Genomic DNA, 25305 nt, shown 5'->3' with positions numbered 1-25305 from the left:
GCTATAATGACTCCCTATGGAAAGACTTGTATGCAAAATATCCACACCAAGATGATATGTAATATGTTAAAATAGTTGTAGATATTGGAAAATTATATAAGGATGGTTTAGGTTTATATAATTCAGATTAATGGCACTGAAACAAAATACTAAGTTGTTTGTTAATAACCTCATGATGGAGCCACCATATTTTCATTTAGCATTGTAGACCCTTAAGTAAAAAAAATACAATTTTAAGAGCTTAAGGGGCAAAATATGTATTTTTTGACAGTGTAAACTATTATTAGCTGCACCCTCCAAATTTTACAAGAAAAATTTCCATAATTTCTTCACAAAAGCGAACACCTCTCTACGAGCTGCACCCACCAAATATTACAATATGTAAATATATTATAAATAAGCCATTTTGTGAGAAAAGTCAAAGGGTTTAAACCAAGCGGAAAAAAGTTGAGGCTTTTAGTAATAATATTACGGCAATTTTATTTTTCTTTGGGTCCAAGGCAGGTCACGGTTTTTATTTGTGAATTAGAGGAGGCAAGAAACATGTTTATGACTGCCGCAATGGCACCGTGAAGAAAATTTACAGCACCACAGAGTCCTGGACGCTTGTCATCCAAGGCCACGCTGCTCGTCATTGATAGTGACTCCGAGTGGAACGAGATCTACCTCTGGGTGACCCTCCTCTCCCCCTGCCTCGCCCTCTCTTCCGTCATACTCTTGTCAAGCCAGGTTTAGCTTGCGCATCCTGCCCCGCTGAGCAGCCCATCCGTTAGTCTTGTCGGTGACAGAAGGTAGCGCAGGGACAGTCGGCAAGGTCTGGCGTATGCGGCCTCATTCTCATCACCCTGGCCTTGCTCATTGCAGTTAATTCCAGAATCAACCCCGAAGAGCCACCCCCCCCCCCCCAACACACACTACCAAACTCTCCATCTGTCACTGCCCAAGACAGGCATACTCTATTTCTTATTGCTAAGCCTGCTTATACATTTAAATTTGTGATTGGAGAGTTAGAGAAGCAATCTTTACTGTGCACAAAAAATGCTACTATGTAATAATCCTTTGATTCCTGAGTTTATATTTGACAAAGTTACATAAAAAAGGCCTCTGGGGAATGCATGAGTAGATAAATATAATACATTTAAAAAAAAATCATGACTACATAAAAAGTGCAAAATACATAAAAGTTTTTCAAAATATATTGTTTGGGGGGAAATGTAACAAATAAGATGGAATTTGTTTATAAATTACTCTTAAATTAATCATTTATTAACTTTTATTATTTCATTTTACTTGTATTTTTCATCTTAATGAATTTAAGGATGCTCAGATGTTTACACATTAATGGTAAAGACAGTACAATAATAATATTAGTGGTTTTAGTTATGAGTATTATTAGTTTTAGTAGTAATAGTAGATGCAGCATTATCTGATTCCTTTTGAATGTTCATTTGCTGCCAACCCTACCACTTCAAATGGATTGGCCATCGAACGAATTAGTAAGCGTAACTGAGGCGATTAAACAAAAAAGAAAAAGTCTGATTGAGTCATTACAAATGCGGCAGAGATTATTGGAAAGGCTACCGTATCGCTTTCATCCGGTCACGGCGCCGGCCCATCAACCCTCCTCCTTCATCGACCCCCACTAGCACTTCCTCATCAGCATGACCCGGGTCCTCATTTGCAGCACCCGGTGACACCATTCTCCCACACACTGACCGCTGTAGAACCAAGGCCAACTAATTACATGGACATCGGCGGCAATTAAAATAGCTGATAATGCAGAACCTAATAAGTTGCCAACGCATTTATTTTATCCCGTCATAGAAAAAGATTTTCAAAATTATATAAAAAATGTGGGCCTTCCATTAACTTAATTGAGAAGAAGAATATTAAAACTTCAAAAAAAAAGACTTTTTAATGAGGTTTCAGTAGTAAGCAATACAAATACCACACAAGTAGAGTTCTCAGCTCAACTATTTTTTTTAACTTAGTTACTCTGTTAGTCAACTTATTTGTTTCTGATTGATTAGTTTTAGTCCCCAACCGTGCAGCACATACATGTGACATCACCGAAACGTCTCACAAGTTTAAATCACATATTCCCAAGCAATATGAACAGCTACACAAAAATTCGGAATTAACAAAAAATCACAATTATGAAGTTAAAATGTTGCAAAAGTTGTTTTGACAAAGCTGTCCATTGTGGTCAAAGCACGCCGTTAATAAATTGCTAATATATTTTCAACATATTAAAAGATACAGTTGCAGTAAATGTAAATGGAGAAAAAACGTGTCTGTTAGCCCACAAAGCTTGCTAGATATGCTCCTAAACTATAGAATAGTAGTAAATATATGATATACTTCATGAGAACACATTTCCAATAACCACTGTGTTAGTACAGCCCTGAAATTAACATGACTTTAAATCCTCAATGTTTTAATGAAAATAAGATATGTCTGTGCTTTCCAAAGCTTGCGCCTGGAGACCATGGCCACTCATTGCTTTATATGCTTCAGTACACATAGTTCAAACAAATGACTCGTTATCAGACGCGTGCAGGGCTAGATGACAGCCTTTTCATTTGAATCATGCATGTCACGAGGGGCTGTAGGACATGCACGACACAACCACATTTAAATTTTCGTCTTTACTGCGCACAATAGTGCAACTTTTGCTTGTACTTTCCCCATGGGCCTGATTTTGAATATTTGCAGGTTTGCATAGTACTTCTAGTCCCAGTGGTGATATTCATTAGCTATGTCCACATTCAAGGTCCGCACACTCCCACTATGTTGGAAGATCTGATTTGTCACAAGACCTCACGAAAACCGGTGCACTTAGCTAACATATCCCAGAATGCTTTTTCGTGTTGCTGATGTTGCTGTTGTTGTTCATCTTAAATGGTGGATCTACTGGCGATAATTACTTGAATAAATGAAAGGGTTAGCTAAAGTGTCAGCGATGCCATCAGTTACAGCCACGCCCCCCTTTTGCAAGTCGCAAACAAACCCTTTTCCAGAAGTGCGCGGACACTAAATTGGGCGGCACTCGGACGTTTTGTCGAAAGACGTTTGGTCACCGGATGTTTGGTCCCCGGATGTTTGGTCCCCGGATGTTTGGTCCCCGGACGTTTGGTCGACTGGACGTTTGGTAGAACGGACGGGGCGTCGACCGGACGTTTGGTAGAACGGACTTTCTCTCATGATTATAATTTTGAGAGCGAGAGATTACCTGGTTGCTCGCTTTCAACAGTAAACTCTCTGTCTCTCTCGTAATTAGACAGCGAGCGAACCCGGCGACCAAACGTCCGGTCGACGGCCTGTCCGTTCTACCAAACGTCCGGTCGACGGCCCGTCCGTTCTACCAAACGTCCGGTCGACCAAACGTCCGGGGACCAAACGTCTTTCGACAAAACGTCCGGTCACGAAATTGGGCAGTTATTGGCTCGACAGACTACAGGAGACATCCAATCCATTTGAAGTTGGAGGGTTGGGAGTGGACGAAAGAACATTCATTGGCTGCTATTTCAATTGAGTGATGAATTAATTCAAATTAGGGACTAGAGCGATAGGGGTGTATATGTCCACCATAGGCGATCCTAGCCACCCCCACCTCCCCGGCTCCCAATACCACCCCTACCCTCAAACACACACTCATCCACATCATTCGCCTGTGATATGCTGGGTCAGCTGTCACCTGCTGACAACCTCAGCAAAGCAAAGCAATATTCTGCTTGGCTGAGTTCAACCCGACTGCACAAACCCTCTTCAAACGCAGAGAAGGGCTGTTTTCCAGGATGAGACTCAGCAGGCCACCTCTCATGCACCCCAAACATGCCCCCCCACCCCCATTCTTAGACGTCACCAACAGGGGGCAACATTGTTCTTCCTTTAAAGCCATAACTGCAGGCGGTCTTCATTGAAGCGTGTTTTACAGAGAAGGTTGCAGAACAAAAGAGGGAAAAATACAGCAAAGTCGAGTTCTTTTGGTGGAACAAATGACTTGGGGCACCATCATTTGAGCCTGCAAAATTGGTTATTAGGATGAAATTGTTTAATCATTATAATAATGCCAAAGCCATCTTACAAGTCCGAGGAAATGCAACAACATAGGTTATCAGTTGATGACTCACTCCATAGAAAAAAAGTACTCATTTTTCTCTTGTTGAACAGAAAAATGTATTCATAAGAGCAAAAAGAATGTGAAAACAAACAAAATATAGAATGAAATAGTTTTCATCTATCTCTCATATTGTGAATTCACTTGCCACTGCAGAAAAGGAAAAATTTAGATGAATATAGAAATATAAAGAAATAAAAATAGATGCAAGATGTAGAAAAATAATACAAATAGTATCAAAAGTAATAGTAATCAGAATAATGATGTGCAGGATGTTTTGATGTCTTATCACATGCACACTGCATAGAATCTTTTCCTTGAAGAGCTGTTGACAGGGTTGCCTGATTGGAAAAACTTGAAACCAATCACACTGTAAAACACTGTCAACAGGGGTGGTGTGTGTGGGGGTCTCGTGTTGGAATCATTGCTATTTAACAGATAAGCATCATTGGAGAAGTAGATCTTCGAAAAGGTGCTAGACATACAATCTATCTTTTTATCCTTATGCTCTGAATATAAATAACTTTTCCACATGTAGCCGTCCAATCCATTTGAAATGGGAGGGGGGCAGCAGTTGAAAGAACATTCATTTACTGCCAACCCTGCATCTTAAAATAGATTGGACATCTGTGGCTCTCAATAGCAGCTAATTGGTTAATATAGACATAAGCGGTGGTCACACAACATTATCAAATGCAGGTTATACTACTCGTCTTTTATGCCTTAGTAAATATTTATACAATTTAGTAAGTATTATAAATCAGTTCTACAAACTAGCACGTAGCAACATAAATTTGATCGTATCATGTTTGCATTTTCTCAATAAGAAATATTTGAATTACAGTTATTGCAAGCAACACTGCCCGGGAAATGTAATGATTTTCTCTTATGACGATGCTCACATCATGATTAACTTGTAAGTTGAGGTACTCAATAACATGGGTCTACAGCACATGTGTCAAAGTGGTGGCCTGGGGGCCAAATCTGGCCCGCCGCATCATTTTGTGTGGCCCGGGAAAGTAAATCATGAGTGCCGACTTTCTGTTTTAGGATCAGATTAAAATGAAGAGTATAGATGTATATTACATTTCCTGATATTCCCCCTTTTAAATCAATAATTGTAATTGTTTAATCAATTTTTTTGTGTTTTTTGTTCAAAAATAATTTTGTAAAATCTAAAAATATATAAAAAAGCAAAAATAAACACTGTTTTAGATCTATAAAAACTGAATATTCAGGGCTTTTAATCCAGTTCTTTTAATCCATTTATATAAAAAAAATTAAATATTATATCTAAAATAGTCCGGCCCACATGAAATCGAGTTGACGTTAACGCGGCCCGCGGACCAACCCGAGTCTGACACCCCTGGTCTACTGTATTAAAAAGCGCTTTGAGCAACATTCAATTTGTGGTAAAGCATCTGTTAGGTTATGTAAGTTTGTTCTTTATAAATATTAATGGCTACTATTGGTGTTGTACTGATCCCCTTACCCGTATCGGTAGTGATATTGCACTAAAAATGTTTTTATTATTATTTTAATCAGTATTATTGAGTATCAAGAAATAATGTATCAATGCTGTACAACATTTAGTTTTCAGAATGTGGCATTTAACAGCTGGTCGCTCTAGCCAAGATGGCCGTCAGCTACACACACTGTCGTAAAAAAAGAAAAAAGAAAAGAGAAAGAAAAAAGGAGAGCTTGTGGCCTTTCCAAGATGATGACAGATGTCCAATCGTGTGGTGTCCAATAATCTTTTTGATGTGAATTTAAATGAGTTCATCTCCAGTAGACTTACAATCCATTTAACATGGGAGGGAGTCAGCAAATGATTGTCCATTTGATGCCATCCTTGCCACTTCAAATAGATTGGACAGCTAGCACTGTCAATGTGCAGAGCAGTGTCTGACCAACCCATGATAGACATTTCTTAACCCTACTATTTGTTTCCTATTTAGAAAAGATACAAAATAATGATAGAAAATAGACCACAAAATGAGATTTTTCAGGTATTTAAAAAAAATCCATAGCTTTCAGTTATTGGAACTGTTTATTTCAACCGGAAAAAAAACATTTCTTTGAAGAATGATTGTTCCATTTCAAAGCAGCAACTTAAAACATTTTTCCCATTCGCTATGGGCTGCCATAAATTAACCGTGTTTGTCACATGAACTGAGAATAACCCCACACTATTTGATTTGCAGACCATAACAGGTAGTAATGAAACAATATTTTTGCGCAGTTAGCAACAAAGCGGGTACGGCAATGACGGCTGTTGGACAATGAAAGTAAGGATAGTATGAATGAAAGCCCTCATACAGCTTGGACAATAGCTCGTACACGGCAGGAATAACGAACAAACAAGGAGCCCTGAGAAAAAGTTACGGAGTGACGAACAATACTGGACCATTGCCTGTTCATCTCCTGGAACATACTCACACATACTGTTTTTATCTTTTTGTTTCGGAAACTAAAGTTCTATAGAAGAATAGGCCGGGCTGATTTGCATATGAATGACCCCTAAGAGAGCTGACAAAACAATACGGCTTTCTTCTTTAAAACCTGCTGATGTGCATGAAAATAATATTTTTCTTGTGCTGTGATAATGACTCAATTCAATGGTGATAGTTTTCCCTGTTGGGTGAGGGTCTGCCTCAATTCAATGGTCATAGTTTTCCCTGTTGGATGAGGGTCTCTGATAAATATGTAGAGTGGGTTCAAAGACAATTCATATTTTGCTGACATTGAAGAGGATAGGCGTCACGTCCAATTATGTTTGTTACAAGTAGATGTCCGATCCATTTGACTGGAAGCAGCTGGCAGCAAATAATCACTATCAGACCTCCCAGGGAAAATGGCTTGGATTTCAATGGCACTGAAACACAATGCTTCAGCACCACCAATCCGCCCGCAGTCCTTGTGCTGATAAGCAGCCCAGAAAATGAGTGACTTACTGTACCACCTTATCTAAAGGTAAACACGAGTGGTCTTGGATTCTCAAGTGGTCCATTTTCTATACATTTTACTGCTTGTCCTCGTGGTCAAAATTGGTCCCAGCTGTGAAGAATGACAGAGCACGGTCCAAATCGATAGCTCTCTGGGTGATTGTGTCCAAATAGTGTTGTGCTTTGAATAGTGAAAAGCTTTCACAGAGGTTCAGGTTGCGGCAATTTGCCTTTTCCGATGCTATAGTAAAACTATTTTATTTCCCATAAAGCAAGGGTGTCAGACTCTGAATATTCATTTTTTTATAGATATAAAACAATGTTTCTTTTAGCTTTTTTAAAATATATTTTTAGATTTTACAAAATTATTTTTGAACTAAAAACACGGAAAAAAATTATTAAAAAATTACAATTATTGATTTAAAAGGGGGAAAATCAGGAAATTTAATATACATCTATACTCTTCATTTTAATTTGATCCTAAAACAGAAAGTCGGCACTCATGATTTACTTTCCCCGGCCACACAAAATGATGCGGCGTGCCAGATTTGGCCCCCAGGCCGCCACTTTGACACATGAGCGATAAACATTGACGGCAATCGCTACTAGCCCTCCCACTCCAAATAGATTGGACATCTATCACGGTTTTATGCCAGTTAATGAGTTCATTCATGAAAAATGTTAAAACCAAAGGTTGAAAGGTCTTTCTTTAGTTTTAGTGTTATGATTGGTAATTTTATAAAGTTATTGTGCAGTCGAAGTAAAAACGTTGGTTCATCTGTTGCAGTCAATGGCAGGGAATGCAATTTTTTTCCCTAGATGTATTCTCCTTTACACCAACTCCATTAGCCAATTAATTTTAGTGCTTGTTTTCATTAGAGTTGTGTGCAAGTGAGGGAGAAAATGTCTGTCCAAATGATAGTAGTTTCAATTTAAAGACATAATTGAACATAGCTATCTTTTTTTGAATAGCGTGAATGTGCTACAAATGGAATGCAAACCATTTAAAAATAATTAACTACTCAACCTGTTTGTTGGCAGTCACACAAGTGTCGCTTTGGATAGGATAAAATACTACATTCAACACTCAGCTACATTCAAACTGTTAATTTAACATTGGTTATAAAAATTACATTAGCTTTTATCGTGTTGGCAACGTAATGTACATACATAAATCATACTTAAAATATAGCTATTTTTGTAGCAGCAAAATGCTGCATCCAGGTAAAATATAGGGAACAGGTAACAGGGTGAAGCAGCAGGGACATATTGCATTGACTTTTTATTTTGTTTTAAGCAGAATTTGCGCTTGATGTCACACTGTGAGACAGATGGCCGGGAGCCGCAGCCGTGGGTGGTTCAATCACTAGGTGGACTCATTTCAAGAGGAAATACAGTATTAGGTCGAGGCTATGTCATGAACATAAAAAAGTACAATTGTTACAAAACAAGGATTAGCCCAGTTCAGATTTCATTTCTTTGTTTAACAAGAATATCACTGACCAGGAAGAGGAAATATGGTGGTCTCGCAGTTAGAAAGTAATTATTTTATTGGGATTACAAATAAAACAAAGTTAAAAAAAACAAAAAAAGACAGTTGTTTTAACTTGGTTTTATCATGTTTCCTGGGTGTTCCACACTTGGTTCAATTGACTGTAATTGGTACATAACACAAATGGTTACTCGTTTCATATTCTAAACTAGTATTACCATTTACATCTATTATGGTTTTGCAATAGACATCCAATCCATTTGTACTGGAAGCGGCTGAACGGATGTTCATTCGTTGCCAGTCCAAATGGACTGGACGTCTATAGTGACAGACTAACGTCTCACGTTCACGCCATCAATCACTCCTGTTTCTTCACCTCTCGTGGTCTCCGAACTACAGTCAGTCACTGTGCATCGACTCTGTTAGTGGAAATGTCACGTCTCACCTGCGCATTCCTTCATGTTCATCCGTTGCCACCCTTCCAAGATCAAATGGATTGGACGTTTACTAGTGATAAACACGTTTCAATTCACAGCAGTAGGATAAAGACAAGCACATGAATTTCATTGTCAATTGCACTGAAAGAATTACTGACAATAGATTTAACTGACCTTCAACTAACTGCGATTAGAGAGGTCAATTATTTGGCTTGCACAATTCTCCTCAAAAAATATATAACTGGCCGTCATACTATTTTAAAGACTTCTACACACTCCTGTATACGAGCACTGACAATCTACAAGAATCCCATCCACAGCACTTGTGAGGGGGTATTGATCCACATGGCCCCTGCGCCTCTCGCAGCATGAATCCAAAACAGTGTTGGAAAATAAATCCTCTCCATCTCTGTCAAAAGGTGCAATGACTTTACCATGCTGCAGGGACTACTGGCAAAACTCCTTAGCCCGGTGAGAGAGTAAAAGATAGAGGGCAGAGTGGGTGTGAGGATGGAGAGCGTGGGTGGATGTGGATGAGAGAATAGCTTAGCCTTCTGTACGAAGCCACGATGGCAAAGAAAAGCGGACTAGAAGAGGCCATATTCTCTCTAAAGCCACACCAACATCGATTCATGCCTGACTGGTGCATTGATCTGAATCACAGCCTCCTTCTCATCATCACAAGTGGATATTGAAATTCAGTGGCGTCTTTATATTCAGGTTCCAACAATAAGTCTACAATAAATCAAATTCATCCCCCAAAAAATACACACTAAATTTCATTTTAATTTTGGTCCGTGTCCTTCCTAAAATGAAATACTATACCATCAAAATGTGTCTATGTAAAACTGATCCATAGCGCTAAAAAGGTCGGCCTTGTATAATTCTAGCGAACTTTACATCCAAATTAATCACAATAGCCTTGAACCTTTATTCATTATATTGTCAGCTTGCATCCCGGCATTCAGGATTAGTATTAAAACCTGGATAGTATTAGAGGCTTAATGATTGAAAATCATATTATAATATCATAGGTGATATCCTAGTGACCACACGTTTGAGGCAGAATGAAAATTTCTAACAATTAGCCCTTTAGACAAGGCACTAATCTGACAATATGTTAAGGCAAAAGTGAGGAACCTGTAGTGAATGCTAAGCATCTCCCATCTGCATGCAGCCAGTTTACACTCACACACACACACACAAAAGAAACCTGATCAAATTAGGCTAATGAGTTGGCAAATTGAGCACAGTTTTGTTAGGCTGCATTGCTTTTACATCTGGCACCATTCCAAAATGCCTCCCAATATTGGCTGTGATTATAGCATCTGCATTCAACCAATATTTAGCCTGCACTCTTAATAGAATTGATTAACAGCAATGTCTATTGAAGGAGATACCAAAGCGAGTAGCCTTGATGTTTGGACACTCAAAGTCAGGATTGATTTATGAGACTGAAGGACAATTTTATTTTCCTTCTTAATTTTTTGAAGAGACCAACACATTGACGTTGATGGACATGTAATCCATTTGAACTCAGAGGGTTGAGATCGAATGAACATTCTTGCATTTGCTGCTGATGGTACACGGTCGATTGGTCGCCGGTCTTTTGGTCGCCTGTTGTTGCGGCCCGGGCGACCAAAAAACCGCGACCAAAAGACCGGCGACCAAAAGACGGCGACCAAAAGACCGGCGACCAATCAACCGCACGCGGCTGCTGACCCTTTCAGTTCTAATGGATTGGACATCTGACAAATTCATTTAAAGAGTTTTAATTCAATTATTAAGAGCCACAATTGGACCTCTATCATTTTCAATGGCACTGAAAGAGATAACACCTACATTCTTAATAAACATACAATAGAAACACTACAATATTATCACCCCCCTATAAAAGTAAGCTATGCTCATTCCCTGCCACCTGTCCCAGTTAAAATGATTCGAGTAATAAACTATTTTTCCAATGTTCATATATTCAATATTCATCTTTTGCCGTTGATTTGCAGTAAATTCCGCTTTTGCCATTTGCAGTAGTGTAAGACTTTTTGCATACAGGATCGATGCTCGAGGTTCAGCTCCATCGTTAATCACCAACGGAAGCTTTTATGAAGCAATCTTACTTTATTCATAAAGGATAACAGCGTTACTCTATTAAGATGTCACACTATTTATCTTTCTTATAACCTGCCCATGGCATTACAAAATGGCCTGAATACACCAGGCTCCCCTCTCCATTCCGTGTGTCCCTTTGCCCTTCTTCACATATAAAATAATTGGAAATACATGGAGGTAATAACAAGGTGGGCAGTTTACCGCCGATAACAAGAAGGCTGGGAAAGGCGAAGTGTCTTCAATTGTTAAAATGTGCATGCGAGCATGCCACGTGGGATACCTGAATTAAAATGGAAGGCTTAATGCAGTTATCTTTTATGGTCCAAGGTAAAATGATTAGCTACACAGGTCAAGAGAACCATGTTTTTAAAGTGGCCAAGCACTGAGTGTAAAAATTGGGAGGGTACTATTCATAATTTAAAATATGGATAGAACCCTCTTGCCTCGGTGATGCTCTCAATATCAGTTAGATGATAAAAAATGTATCATTTGACTTATTACATGCGAGCAAAGGAAGGCATGTTTTATGAATCTCCAGCTCACGAAGATTTGATGAATTGTCGGTTTGATCTTTTGAACAGACTGCAGCCAGGTTCTTCAGAATATGCGTGCTTGGCCCTGAAGGCACCACCTCAAAACAGTCATTATTGGAAGCTAATTTAGTTTGAGACGTATTGTATTATAGAGGGAGGGGACACAAAGGTGAACTGTGTACATCATTATGAATGGCTAGAGTGTACCGCATTATGCAACCTCCATTCTCTAGTACTTGTCATCATTTTCAGACTACTCCCCCCATTCCCTACCATGCAGCTTATAGTATTACAGAACTGCTTATTTAGAAGTATTTTTCCCTTTTAAGTAGTTTAATTTGTAGCTTAGCAGTTGAAGTTTGTATTTTAGGTGAAACATCTATAAAACAAATGAATATATTAATGGATTAAGCAATAAATATGGCAGCCAGCCGTCTGGGGCCGAGGGTTCGATCCCAAGTCAGTTCTGGCTGTGTGGGCTTGCGTGGGTTTTGTTCCTCTTCAATGAATTCCACATTTCCTATTTTACATTTTGCATGATGCAAATCTAGAATAGATTTTGTCTACAACTATACCCAAAATTCACTTTTTTAATTCCCAAAATATATTTAAAACAAGACCAGTCATAATATAAATTCAAAATTCTGTTTACAATGTAAATTTCTTACATGTGAATTGATTCTACAATATTTCAGATCGGAGTCAGCTCTTCATCATTTATGAAATTGCCATTTCTTTTGCCTAATGTTTTTATCCTGTCACATCAATGAGACTAATCTCAGTGATCTGCTGTCACAGTCCACTTAGAACCAATCAAGACTCACCCTTGACACGAGCCCTCACATGACCACCCCTCAGAGACGTCCTTATTATAGTGTGGGTAAGTGACATCTAAGTATACCTCTGACTGTCATCTGTCACCGTTATTGCTGTACTCTATTGTTTGTTGTTGTTGTTTTTTTTGGAAAAAGTGGACTGTATTAGTCACGGTTTAACTAGTTCAGTGTCAATGATGAAAAAACGTCTATTCATGTGACTGTTTTCATCCTACTGCACGTGTCATGAGTAGAAGGCCAATCCATTTGAACCAGCAAGTTGGCGGCAGATGAATGTTTATTCATTTGCTGCCAATCCTCCCACTTTGAGTGAATGATAAAACAAGTGTGTGTGCTATTATAGGAAGACGTTTGAAGCCTCAGCCTCAAACCTAGAGTAAGACAAGTGAACCAGTTATTTGTATGGTGTCAAGTTCTATACTTTCCACATGGAAAACAAATTGCCCTACCACACAAAAATTATATAAACTAACGTCGTACCACATACTAAGGGGCAATTTAGAGTGTTCAGCCAGCCTACACTGAGTGTTTTTGGGTTGTGGGAGGAAACCGGAGTACCCAGAGAAAACCCACGCAAGCCATTTGAGAACATACGGGCTCGGCACCATGATGACTCACCTGGGATCGAACCCTCGAACCATGAATTGTTGGCATGTTCTCAAATGGTTTGCGTGGGTTTTCTCTGGGTAATCCGGTTTCCTCTCACATCCCAAAAACATGCAGGGTAGGCTGGCTGAACACTCTAAATTGCCCTTAAGTATGTGGTTGAGCATGAATGGTTGTCCTTATCTTTGTGCCCTGCGATTGGATGTCCACCAAGGTGTCAGTCAGGGTGTGTCCCCCTGCCTGGCCCCCATAGTTAGCTGGGACAGGCTCCAGTCAGAGCCTTGTGAGGATCAGTGGTTCAAAAAATGAATGAATGGATATATATGTATCCCAGTCACACAGGTTCATTGCGTGTCTGCATGCCCTTTGCTGGCTATCTACTAACCTACAGGCAATGTAGGCACCAATAAGTCTGCCATTAATAAAAAAGGGAGCTTCAAGGATGGATGTGAATACACCCCAAGAATATAGCTAGCGAAGTTAATAGTGATCAGTCCACAAATAACAAAGAAATAGCTCAAAATGATACTGTACACAACACCACAAACAACAATTATAACAACATGAGCGGTGACTTGGCAGCCTCAAATAATGTCATTAAGCAGTTTTTTCTCTCCTCTGCCTTCTTGTTATGAAATTGTAAAGCTGTCTAAGCTTCAGCAACTTTTAGTTTTTTTTTTTTTTAAATGTATTTATTGTTTTTCTGCAACTACAGATGTTCAATAGATCGCAACCATTTTTTTAGGCCGCTATTTGAGCAGTGGGAGTCCCATTTTCCAGCTGTCAGAAAGACCTACTAAATTGATAACATGGGAAAAAAACAAAAACAAGAAAGCAAACCCTACTCCTGTTTGCCGCATGTGGATCCAATTGCGCATTCCAATATATAAGTTGCCCGAGTACGGTAGCAAGCATCCTATAGCAAAAAAAAAATATTTCAAAGCACAGACTTCACAGAGAGCCCAAATGCTTTGTTCTCACGCTACATTTGTCAGCAGAAAGTCTGTAAATCCCTGATCCCAGTGGTCATCCCAACTCAGTGCATCGAAAGCTAAAGGGCTTAACAGCTTTGTAATTATTTTAAAGGTTTATCTCGCGTGATTTGCGTCGACATCGGCAAATTAAAACGTAAGGACTTTGCTGTATTCCAGGGAGACGACACCATTTCTTTAGGCGCTGAAGCAAAGGGTGGATTACAAAAGCGGTGTGTGCTAAGCCTCATTAAACTGAGGGGTAACTTGGTGTTTATCTAAAATGGGGTTGCACACTTAGTGATTTTTATCTAGGGAGAGCTCCCACACATGTCCAGAAAAATAATCACGCTCTGTGTTTACATATTTATGGTTTATTGAGTATGATCAACACAACATGCAAATATCTTTAACTGCAACCAGGGTGATGTGGTTCACGTATTCGGTTTTGCATATTTGGTTCGGTTCACCCTTTTGGACATATTTTCTATATTTTTTTCTCTGAAAATCTATTACTAGGGAGATCTATGCGTGCGGAACTGAATTAGTTGGGGAGTTTCTGCATTTTCAGACACTATTGATGAATTGACATGTGAGCATCTTACAAATGTGAGAAATGCAAGTCTCCCTGTTTGGGAACACTTTTTGGCCTTTTAGTTAAAGTTACCAATGGATGGAAGCAGGTGGATGAAGCAAAGTTGTGTGTCAACTTTATGCCACAGAGAATGTTGTTTGAAACATATCTAATATGTTAGCACACTTAAAACAGCATCATTCAGCAATGATTGTTGCTTTCATCTACACATAAGTAAATGAAACTAAACTAGGTGGTATCTGATGAACATGTACACAGTCGTACACAAACAAATGTCTATGGTATGTTTATAGGCTTTTGTTAACCATGGTTATTTCCAAACATGTTTATACATCTGTCTGGTATTTTAATATAAAATATGCTACTCTGCTTGGCTCCTCAAACTCCAAAATGTTCATCTTGACAGCCATAACCCTCGCTGCACATCACTGTTTCTGAGTGTGACTCAGTCATTATAACTTGTAGCCATTCATATTTGTGATAAGTACATGTCTAGTCTCTAAAGGTAAGGTAGTGTATAATATATAAACCTTTCCTTACTAATACTCTATTGCAATTTGCCTGCAATTGCAGTACATGCATGCACACCTCACACAAACTCAATTCTTTAATTGTGACAAGGTAGCCAATAATGAGGCCAATTCCTCTGGGTGGCAGCAGAGGTCCACGCACATGCAGTTCTGATGAGTGCTTTGCCTTGCATTCCTCCAAAACACACACTTACACAAACACTGAGTGAGTCACAGTTGACCACAAAAACAGAAATGCAATGCAAAGACAACAAGAAGAAAGAAGTACAGAACATGGGATGGCTTTTAGATTGTAGTCTAACTCACAAGCTGCCATTGACAGCAATATATGTCCAACCCTCAGTTATGCCTCCCACCCCAAATGGATTGGATGTCTACTAATGTTAAACTCCTTTAAATTTAGAGCAGAAGGATGAAAAGAGCCACATAATTGGACAGGCACTAGTTAAATACTGTATCCTCGGAATTCTCAACTAATGTCCTCCTCTTTAGTCCTGCTGATTCTACTTGTCATTCAATTGTATTCTCTTATCTTGGCTCTTATTCATTGCTTTCACCTCCATGGTATTCAAAGTCAACCACTTCAGTGAAAGTCCCTTGTTGTCAGGGAGAGGTGCTGATATATATAGTATACATATATATAGAGGTTAGCCGCTAACCGGTTGGCAAGCAAGTAGAAAGAAAAATAGAAACAGACCCATAAATTATATAAATAGAAAAAATAGAACAAGCATTTCTGACAATAAAAAATTAAAAACATGATAGAGAGAAGCTACTAAAATGTGTTTTGAAGCAGCAAAGCAGATTTGGCATCACACTTGAATGTTTCAATTACCCAAAAGTTTCAGTACTAAAAATCTGAAAATAATTGTACTGACTATTTATGTCAATTTTCTCACCAAAAAGTACCACCTCCCCTTGTTCAATGCTTATTTTGTATATGTGCACCGAGCCATTGCATCATAATTTTATTTTGATGCAACTCTAAATGAGGATTAAAGTCTAAGTCTAATTGAATTATTTTAATCATACCTGGCATACTCTACTTTGCTTTCCACCTTATGATAAAAATTTGGGTGATATGCGGTAAAAATTTGATTTTTTTTTTCTGCTGGAATAAGAATTTATGGCTAATCCTCTTCCCTGCTTGCTGGCAGAGAGGAAGCCCTCATATCAAAACAAGAAGAAAAAAACTACAACGCCTGCTCCTTGCTTTTATTACTCATGATTTGCATTTTTAAAATGAAGTTAACACATTTTAGTGAATGCCAGAATGACATAAACAATGACTGCATCAAGATACTTCTTTCTTACTATCTTGATACAATCCTTTCTTAATTTTTCAATGTGAAGAAACAGAAACATTGGAGGTCCGGATCTTAATTTTTCGAATTATCATGTGTCCTGTTGTACCTGGATATCAAAATTTTCTACAGTAGGGCTTTACAACTAGAAGTGAAAATTTAAACCGAAAGCCACAGTGTTTTCAATCATCAAATACAAAAAGAATAAAAAATAGAGCCACAAAGATAACTTCTTAATGAGTGAATGATCCGTTTATTGAGCATGGTCAAGTAACATGAACATAATTAAAGGTTTTTTTTCTTCTGTGGCTATTGACTGGTAGCATCGTGACATGAAAAGACTGTTATGTGTTCCATTTTGGCAGTTGCTGGGGGTTGGTGTTTTAGCAATAAAATTGAAACCATTGTATATTGAGGTCAGCGGTGCTATTTTGCGTGAAAAATGTGTTTTCAGTCCTCTACATTCAGCACCTTTGCAGCTCAACTTCATTGTTCTTTTCCACACATTTTCCACGCGAAATAGCACGGCTAAACCACCTTCTCGCCAAAAAATAGAATTCTATCCACCCTAATGCTCCGACCTCCAGCACCTCCCACAATGTAACTGTATCATCATTATGCAACCAGTCAATATAGTGGTTCTTTATGTATTACCCTCCACATACACACAGATGTAACCAGGACATTACAAATGTTTTGAAAACCTGCATATAGATCTTAACCAAAATAATGGCTGTATGCAATGCAGCTGCTCGTTTTAGATTGTGATATAAAGACGGCAAACAGTTCCGCAAACTGTGTCATGTGGCAAAGATACATTTTAATATAGTTAACAGCAGAGCTAGATGAATGCATGATGTGGCATTAAAAATAAAGTACATACAGTGGTAACTCGAGATACGAGCTTAATTTTTTTTCCGGGACTGAGCTCGTATGTCGATATTCTCGTAACTAAAATGTGTTTAATAGTACTAAAATTATACGGATTCCGAAGGGGGGGAGAGAAACGGACAGAAAGAGGGGGGCGGAGAGGGGAGGGCGTTTTTTGCAGGGCAACATGCTCGTTTCATAACATAAACAAATTTAAATGAACTTGGATTACGATGCAGACACACTCAAAAATAAATTTGATCTAACCTTACACTAAACTTAATTCTAATTTTGTATTAAAGTTTGATACCTTTCTTCTCCCGGGTTGGCTATTTGCCCCGCCTCCACCCTGACTTTCACTATCGATGGGCTGTTTGCTTTTGTATTCCCTTCGAAATATTCCGAAAATGATGCACACAAATGTCCTCACAATAGGATAACGCACGACCACTTGCCAACGAGAAGTAATATATACTCCCTGTATATTCGCACTGAATGACGGGAAAAAAACACTGAAAAAATGCAACGCTCCGCCCAGTGCTCGTAGATATCTGTTATACACGAAAGAGATGCGGCTAAAAAGACAGTGCGCTACAATCATAAACAGCCTCTCATGTCTTGCCCACCTGGCTTTCTCATATCTTGAAATTTGTCTCATATCTAGAGATAATTATTTACTCGAAATTTTACCCGTATCTCGAATTGCTCGTATGTCGGGGTGCTCGTATGTCGAGGTACCACTGTATATGAATTAGGGCCAAGGATGTGAAAAGTAATTAGAAAGTCTCTGAATTTAATTTACAGTGTGTTTTATATTAGGCAATGATTTGTAAAACTTTAATAGGCTACAATTTGTCCATTATGTTATATCTATTCGACATTGAATCCATTTGCACTTGGCGGGCAGGCAAATCTATTGGACGTCTATTGCCGTCACTGCTCCCCACTGAGTTAACATGAAGAACTTTTATCGGCAAGTCACAATAGTCACTCATGCTAACTTTACAAATAATTCTTTTCATTCCTTCCATCTCCTGCTGCTAGAAGCATAAAAAAGGAAAGAAAATATAGATACATTTTTACTTGAAGGGCTGCTGAGCTTTCCTATTATGCTACAGGGTTCCCAAAGTTCATGGCGGCATATTGCGAAGCAAATTGCAGGCAAAAGCATGATGGGAGTGAGGGGAATCAATTACAGGCTGTACAACACACATCAAAAGGATGAGGCAACCGCACTACCTTTTATTAAAAAATAATAATAATAAAAAGTCATTCTTGGAAGGTACCTCTGGGATATTGATAACCTGCTTTCTAGTATTTTTATTTATTTCTTTATTTATTTATTTTTCCTGTTAGTCTTTCAAAGAGATTTCTTTCTATTGGCGTCCTGTGAATCGGAAGCAAGTTAATTGAATGTGTCATGAAAAAGATACCGTGTGCCGTGTATACGCCGCCGTGACAGTGAAGGCATGCAGAAAGGATATGCACCCTTTAATTATTTCTGTGACTTCACTCGTAACGCAAGACACTGGTATTTAAAATAATCTGAAATGGATGAGATGTAGTTCTGCGTCATTGTCAGCTACCGTATGTGCTTGGAAGGTTTCTCCAGTTATTCTGGCTTCTTTCCACATTTATAAAACATGAATGTTAGGTCAACTGAAGAGTAATTCGACGCTAGGTGTAACTATTTGTTTGTCAATATGTGCTCTGTGCTGGTTTCACAATTTTTTTATATATATAAACAATACTTGATTAACCTTCCATCTATTCAAATCTGAAATGGGCTGTTAAACAGTACATTCACATGATTCACATTGGTGTTAGAGTCAAGTCATTAAATCTAGCATTTAAAGTGAAACATTTATCTGGCAATAAATTGGGGCAAGGCATGCAAAAAATGTTATCTTCATTTTATGAATATGAAATGTAGTCAAAAGAGTGGAACAGAAGCGTCAGATTACACCCACAGGCTTGTTCTTTTGACTTTCCTCCTCCTTATTTGCTCAAATTATTTAATTCAATTATATTTGTTAACCAAATTTACAGAGACTTTGGAAAATGAAATCCCAAACATATTATTTATGATAAAATACTTGTGTGATGTGGAAATGTCGCATCACCATCTGCCATCAAAACCCGCTTCCTGTCACTTGCATTTGTATACATTGCATTTGGAAACAGGCCTGTTGTTTTCAATAAAATACATATGCTCCAAAAACCTTTCAAGAAAATATATTTTTTTGCCACTAAAAGATGTTTTGTCATATAAAAAGTAGGCGGTATTTAATAATAATAATAATCGGACATAGGCTTTGTCGTCATCATTGACTCAACAATCAACAAAAGCCTAATTGTCAGAAACTGCATATGACGAAATTGGTAGTGCTTCTCCAAAAGGTGCATTTTCTCGGCAAAAGACCCAAATAAGTGATAATTTCAGACCCGTAATTTGGCATTCTGCCGTTATGGATACCTCGCATCACCCCCCAAGCGGATCACTTACCTCTCACTGTCTTTCACTTACCTTCAGTCAGCCAGTAGGAGGCAGATCACCGCCCAACGTCTTTTCATATTACCTCACCCCGAAGTTATTACATTGTGTGTCGTGTTACCGCAAGTTTAGAGTCCTGATGGATGTGGGAAAGAATTGTCCTTAAGCCTATTTGGCTGTACTTTGTGAGACCTATAGCGTCTGCCACAGGGCAGCAGCTGGAACAGTTTGTGACCCGGGTGGTATGGGTCCCCGACAATGTTCCCGGCTCTGCTGAGGTAACGAGGGCTGGCAATGTCTTCCAGTGAGGGCAGAGAGCAGCCGACGATCTTCTGGGTCCTATGCTTATATGAAAATATTTCAACTCATTGACGGTATCAAATTTTCAATCCATGGGCCGGAAGGGTTGGCAGCTAACAAATGAGTGTTCATTTACTGCCAGCCTTACTAGTGACAAACTCATTTTAATTCCTAGCAGAGGGATGAAAAGATCCATACAATGGGAGGTCTGTTATCTCATTGGCACTCAAAGAGTTAAAAGCAACCTGCTGTCAAAACAGAATATTTCAAAAAAGCCTCCATCTAATGTTAGGTAGAATTGATGTCTAGTGTTCAGAATATTTGGCATTAACAAGCATTTCTTTCTGAATAGTTATTTGAAGTAGAAGCGGCTTTGAAATTGGCAGAATAATGGTCAAAAACTCAGCATGGAAGAAAAACAGTTGGCTTCTGGAATGTATTCCATTGTAATTTTCTGTTGGCTGGGACATATCTATGGTTATTTATTTATTTTTTTGTTTGTTTTGTTTTCTTTTTTCCTATTTTGAGTTGGTGCAGGTGAATTAAAACAATGTTTTGATTGATAGGTTAAAGTGCTTTCCTGGGAATCAAACAATAACCAGAGAAACAAAAGTAAATGTCTGAGCCTCCTGTGGTGCCCCTGCTTTTAATTTGAACACATTGCAATAGCAACAGGCTTAAGATGACAAAGAAAAAGGAGGAAATCATACACCATTAAAGAGGATAATCGTATACTTTGTTTTCTTTTCTTTTTTTCCTATTTTGAGTTGGTGCAGGTGAATAAAAACAATGTTTTGATTGATAGGTTAAAGTGCTTCCTGGGACTCAAACAATAACCAGAGAAAGAAAACTAAATGTCTGAGCCTCCTGTGGTGCCCCGCTTTTAATCTGAACACATTGCAGTAACAACAGGCTTAAGATGACAAAGAAAAAGGAGGAAATCATACACCATTAAAGCGGATAATCGTTTCACATTTGAACTCTTGTTTGTTTGTGCCTTTTCGAATGGATTGGACATCTATTTCTCTCAATGGAAGGTAATGAGTTAACTTTAGAAAAAAAGCAGGGCAGGCAGATAGGCAAACCAGGCAGTTGCATAGGGACCTGTTCAAAAAAGGAGGTTACCAATATGTGTGAACTACACAGAAACAACAAGAGAGGGTTATTTGAAATGACACCACCAAAGCAACTCCCTTGTGGGGGGCTCTACCCCATCTGTCATGGCAAATGCAATTGGTGCTAGCATTGAATCCCTATATTTTGTGAAAAGTGAAACTTGGTGTGTAATTTGAAGTTTGTAAATGTTTTAGTTGGTACTGGCTATTAAAATGTTTGATATTATTGTGCAGGGCATCTGATGCTGTAGTGGTTCATTTGCCTGACTTTGGAGCGCGCAGTGTGGGACTGATTCCCAGTCAGTGTTCGTGTGTTTGTGGGTGCAAATAGGTTTATGTCTTTGTGTGTGTCCTATGAATGACTAGCGATCAGTTTGGCGCAATGGTGTCAAACCAATGATGCAGAGGGCCACAGTGGGTCCTTGTCTTTGCTCCAACCAATCCAGTGCCGACAGTTTAACCAATGAGGTGTATTCTAGAACAAATAACACTTGACTCCAACCACTTGCAAAAGGTATCCTCTGAAAATCACTTTGAGGACCGGTTTGACATGCGAAACTTCAGGATGTAGTTTACCTTTTGCCCATAGTCCGCTAGGATCGGCTCCAGCGCCCCGTAAGTCTGACCAGGATCAGCAGTATTGAACATAAATGAATGAATGCATTGTGTGCCAGCTTTAGATTTCTTTTACATCATTTACGTTTTTATTGTGCATGCCTGTACAAAAAACACATTTTTGCAATGTGCACTGGTGAGGGTTGGGCCAGGCTTCCCAATTGAAATGGATTGGACTTTGATTACTGTCAAAGGCAGACACTTAGTTAAAACAAAAGGAAAATGAAGTGGGTTTTAATATTTGCTGTCCGCAATTAAAATAAGAGGTTAATCTTTTTCCTTTGTATCCCTTAAGGAAGGATATATTTGACATAGTGTTTGGTTTAACAAAAAACGGGGGAACAGTTGAGCAATAGCAAAAAAAAAATCCTGTAATCACAGTATCAGTTGCTCTGCAGGAAATGGGTCTTGATGTCGAGTCAGCTCTTTAAATGAACCTTCACAGTGTTATCTTTATGTATAAAAGTAGAGTGAATTGAGCTGCCGTATAAAAGAGCAACATTACGTGTCAGGATTTTGCCGTTTGAGTATCGAGGATGTTTTTGCAATTAGTGGGCCATCTTCCAAGTTAGCCACTGGGTATGCAGCGACATAGCAAGCTGTGCTCCAGAGAGAGCTTGTAATAGATTGTGGCGATTCCTTGTGGACATGCTGGTGAGCAGGTGGCGCCTTAGCTGGCACAACACACATCGGTGCATTTACCATTTTCTCGGCTCACCATCTGACTATAAATCACACAGGCCCGAAGACACATTTCTAATAACCGGACATGCAACTAAATGAATTCGGCTCAGGCGGAAGCGTCTGTCTTTGCAGGTTTTTTTTCTCTATAAAGTAATAGATGCTTCCTTACCAGAGATATATTTTTTAAACTTTATATTAAAATCAAGCATTGAGTTATTTATTTTTTTCATTTTTTGAATTGTTATTGTTTTCGCTCTGGACATTGAGTACTGTAGTCCACATTCTCCACTTTGCCGAACAATTATACTTATACACTCTATTTAACCTAAATATGCAACACACACAAAAAATACAAGATTCACTTTGTTTGCTCAGTTAGTTAACAAAACATTATTACAAAAATATAATCGGGAAAAGGGATGTTTCAATTGGTTGATGGTGATATGTTGCGAGGTAACTCTGGCAACGCCAAATTAATCACCAAGTTGGTTTGCCCGGATGTCAATCATTTCCTCATGAATTTGACAACATACTAATCACAGGACTGGTTTGCAGGAATGTATTTCACCCCAAACCTGCACCCCCTTTTGAATTTGACACCACAGTTATCACAGTATCTGTTAACCGAAATGTCAATCATTCCAATAATGAATGCACTTCATAAACTAGGTATTTTTGGCATAAAGTGTTAATATTTTTTAACCCTTTGAGTTTCTGAGGACATACTCATACTAATAGTAACTTCATTTTTTTGTCGTTGCTGGGGAGATTAAAAAAGTATAACATCATTCAGGTCAACGCGGAATATTTTTTTCACATTTCAGCCTTATTCTTGTCCGCTAAACTGTCGTTTTTACGCACGCAATTGCGTTTAAACGCACGCATTAAGTGGAATAAGTCTTGTTTAAAAAAAATCATCACATAATCACAAAATGCTTTTTTGTGTCTCTCTATCTATCCTTTTTTAAAAAATCATTTCATCCCATAATCCCGCAATGCATTTTTTGACTCTCTTTGTGTTCTAATTTGATGTTTATTTAAAAAAAAAATAGTTTCATCCCATACTCCTGCAATGCATAGTTTGTCTCTCTGTGTTTCATTTATTTTATTTTTTAAAGATATTTATTGAGCGATAAAACCAATAACTTATTTAGACTGTCTATTTTTTTAAAAAATCCACAAAGGAAAGTGCTTTTATGGATTGATATCAACCACTCCTGCCACTCATCCATGAAAAGTTGACCACACACTGGTTGATAAAAGTTTAAATTTATGATGCAATGAGTAAAGGTCCCAAGGCTATCTTCTCAATTGCCCATCATTCTCCACACGTATCATCTCAAATCAGGGAAGTGAATTATTATACAAACTAATGTAATACAATGTCAGATGAGATTTAAAAATATGGAAACATTATAACTGAGGAGAATCTAATTATAATACAATCCTCTAATCTAAGAATAAAATCATATTATCTTAACTGATTGGCTGCCATTGATGGCACAGGATGTCCAATATTTTTGAAGTTAGCAATTTGAAGTAAATATGGCAGTAAGTAGATGAACAAATATCAATTTTGCTGCCTAACTTTCAGTTCAATTGAAGTAGATATTTACTTGTGATAAACTAATTCATGCATATAGATGGCACTGCAAGTTAAGATGTTACCACAGTAGTACAAAAAGACAGGATGGCCTATTTAAAATAATAATAATAATACAGTAAAGGCATCATCTAAAATCTGAGTAATATTCTCTTCTAGGTTAGCAAGTTCCAAATTATTTGTGTCTATGTCTTTAAAAAGACACTTGCAATTTACGGATGATACCGTAGAAAAATGAGAACAAAACTTGTCAAAACGTCTGTCCTTCAAAAAAAATATTTTTACTTTTTGCATTCAACAGCAAAGGAGCACTCCATCTCAATTGTCAGGATGCGATTAAAACTTCTTCTAACGTAACGGCAAATGCAAATGAAATTCTCCAAAGACAAATTGGCCTTCCAGAAAGAGGCGACTCTGTCCCCAGTTGGCCGTCTTTCTAGCATGAAGTCCAATAGAGAGGAAAATGTTCCCGCTGTGATTAATAAAAAGTGACTGATGAGCTGTATCGGATGGAGCTCAGATCTGTATTTAAATCTGAATTAGCACCAAAAAAGCTAAAGTTCTCCTTAATCAAACGCACTTGCAAATTTGGACTCCTTTAAAACCCCCAGTTTTAAACATTGTTTTAAACACTAGAACTGGTTTAGTATTGCAATAGTACGTATACTAGTATCGGTACCTATAGGGCACTATAATGACATCATTGGTATCGGAGTGTACTAAAAAACAGTGACTGGTCGCTCTTCCCAAGATGGCCGTCATCAATGCACACTGCCTTCAAAACATGAACGTTAGTTTATTCACTGCCAACTCTCCCACCTCAAAAGCATTGGACGTTTAGCACCATCAATAACAGCCGTTTAAATGAGGATTCAGAAATTTAGTTCATTCATTTATTTTCCATACCACTCATCCTCACAAGGGTTGCGGGGGGTGATGGTAACGATGGGTACATGGCAGGGGACACCCTGATATGATGACCATTTTAGACACAAGGAGATGGACAACCATAGAAAGCTACTACTTTAAATGCAAGGATAAAATAAAACATATCAAAAATTGGCAGTACATTGTAGTACGTACTTGTATTTAGAAATATGTCCAGCGGGGGGGGCAGTACATGCCCTTGTTATTCCTAAATGA

The 25305-nt window shown here is 38.4% G+C and overlaps 1 long non-coding RNA gene across 2 annotated transcripts in view; it reads left to right on the top strand.

Moving 5' to 3' along the window:
* The window catches only part of LOC144090726 (uncharacterized), a 44037-nt gene that overhangs the window by 3911 nt on the left and 14821 nt on the right, over positions 1-25305 (top strand). For both annotated transcript variants that reach the window (XR_013305490.1, XR_013305491.1), the window contains exon 2: positions 12438-12519. This is a non-coding gene — a long non-coding RNA (uncharacterized LOC144090726). The remainder of the gene's footprint in view (positions 1-12437; positions 12520-25305) is intronic.

The sequence above is a fragment of the Stigmatopora argus genome, chromosome 16, assembly GCF_051989625.1.
Source record: "Stigmatopora argus isolate UIUO_Sarg chromosome 16, RoL_Sarg_1.0, whole genome shotgun sequence".
Lineage (NCBI taxonomy): Eukaryota > Metazoa > Chordata > Actinopteri > Syngnathiformes > Syngnathidae > Stigmatopora > Stigmatopora argus.
The sequence above is the reverse complement of the archived record's forward strand: the minus strand, read 5'-3'. Positions and strand labels throughout refer to the sequence as shown.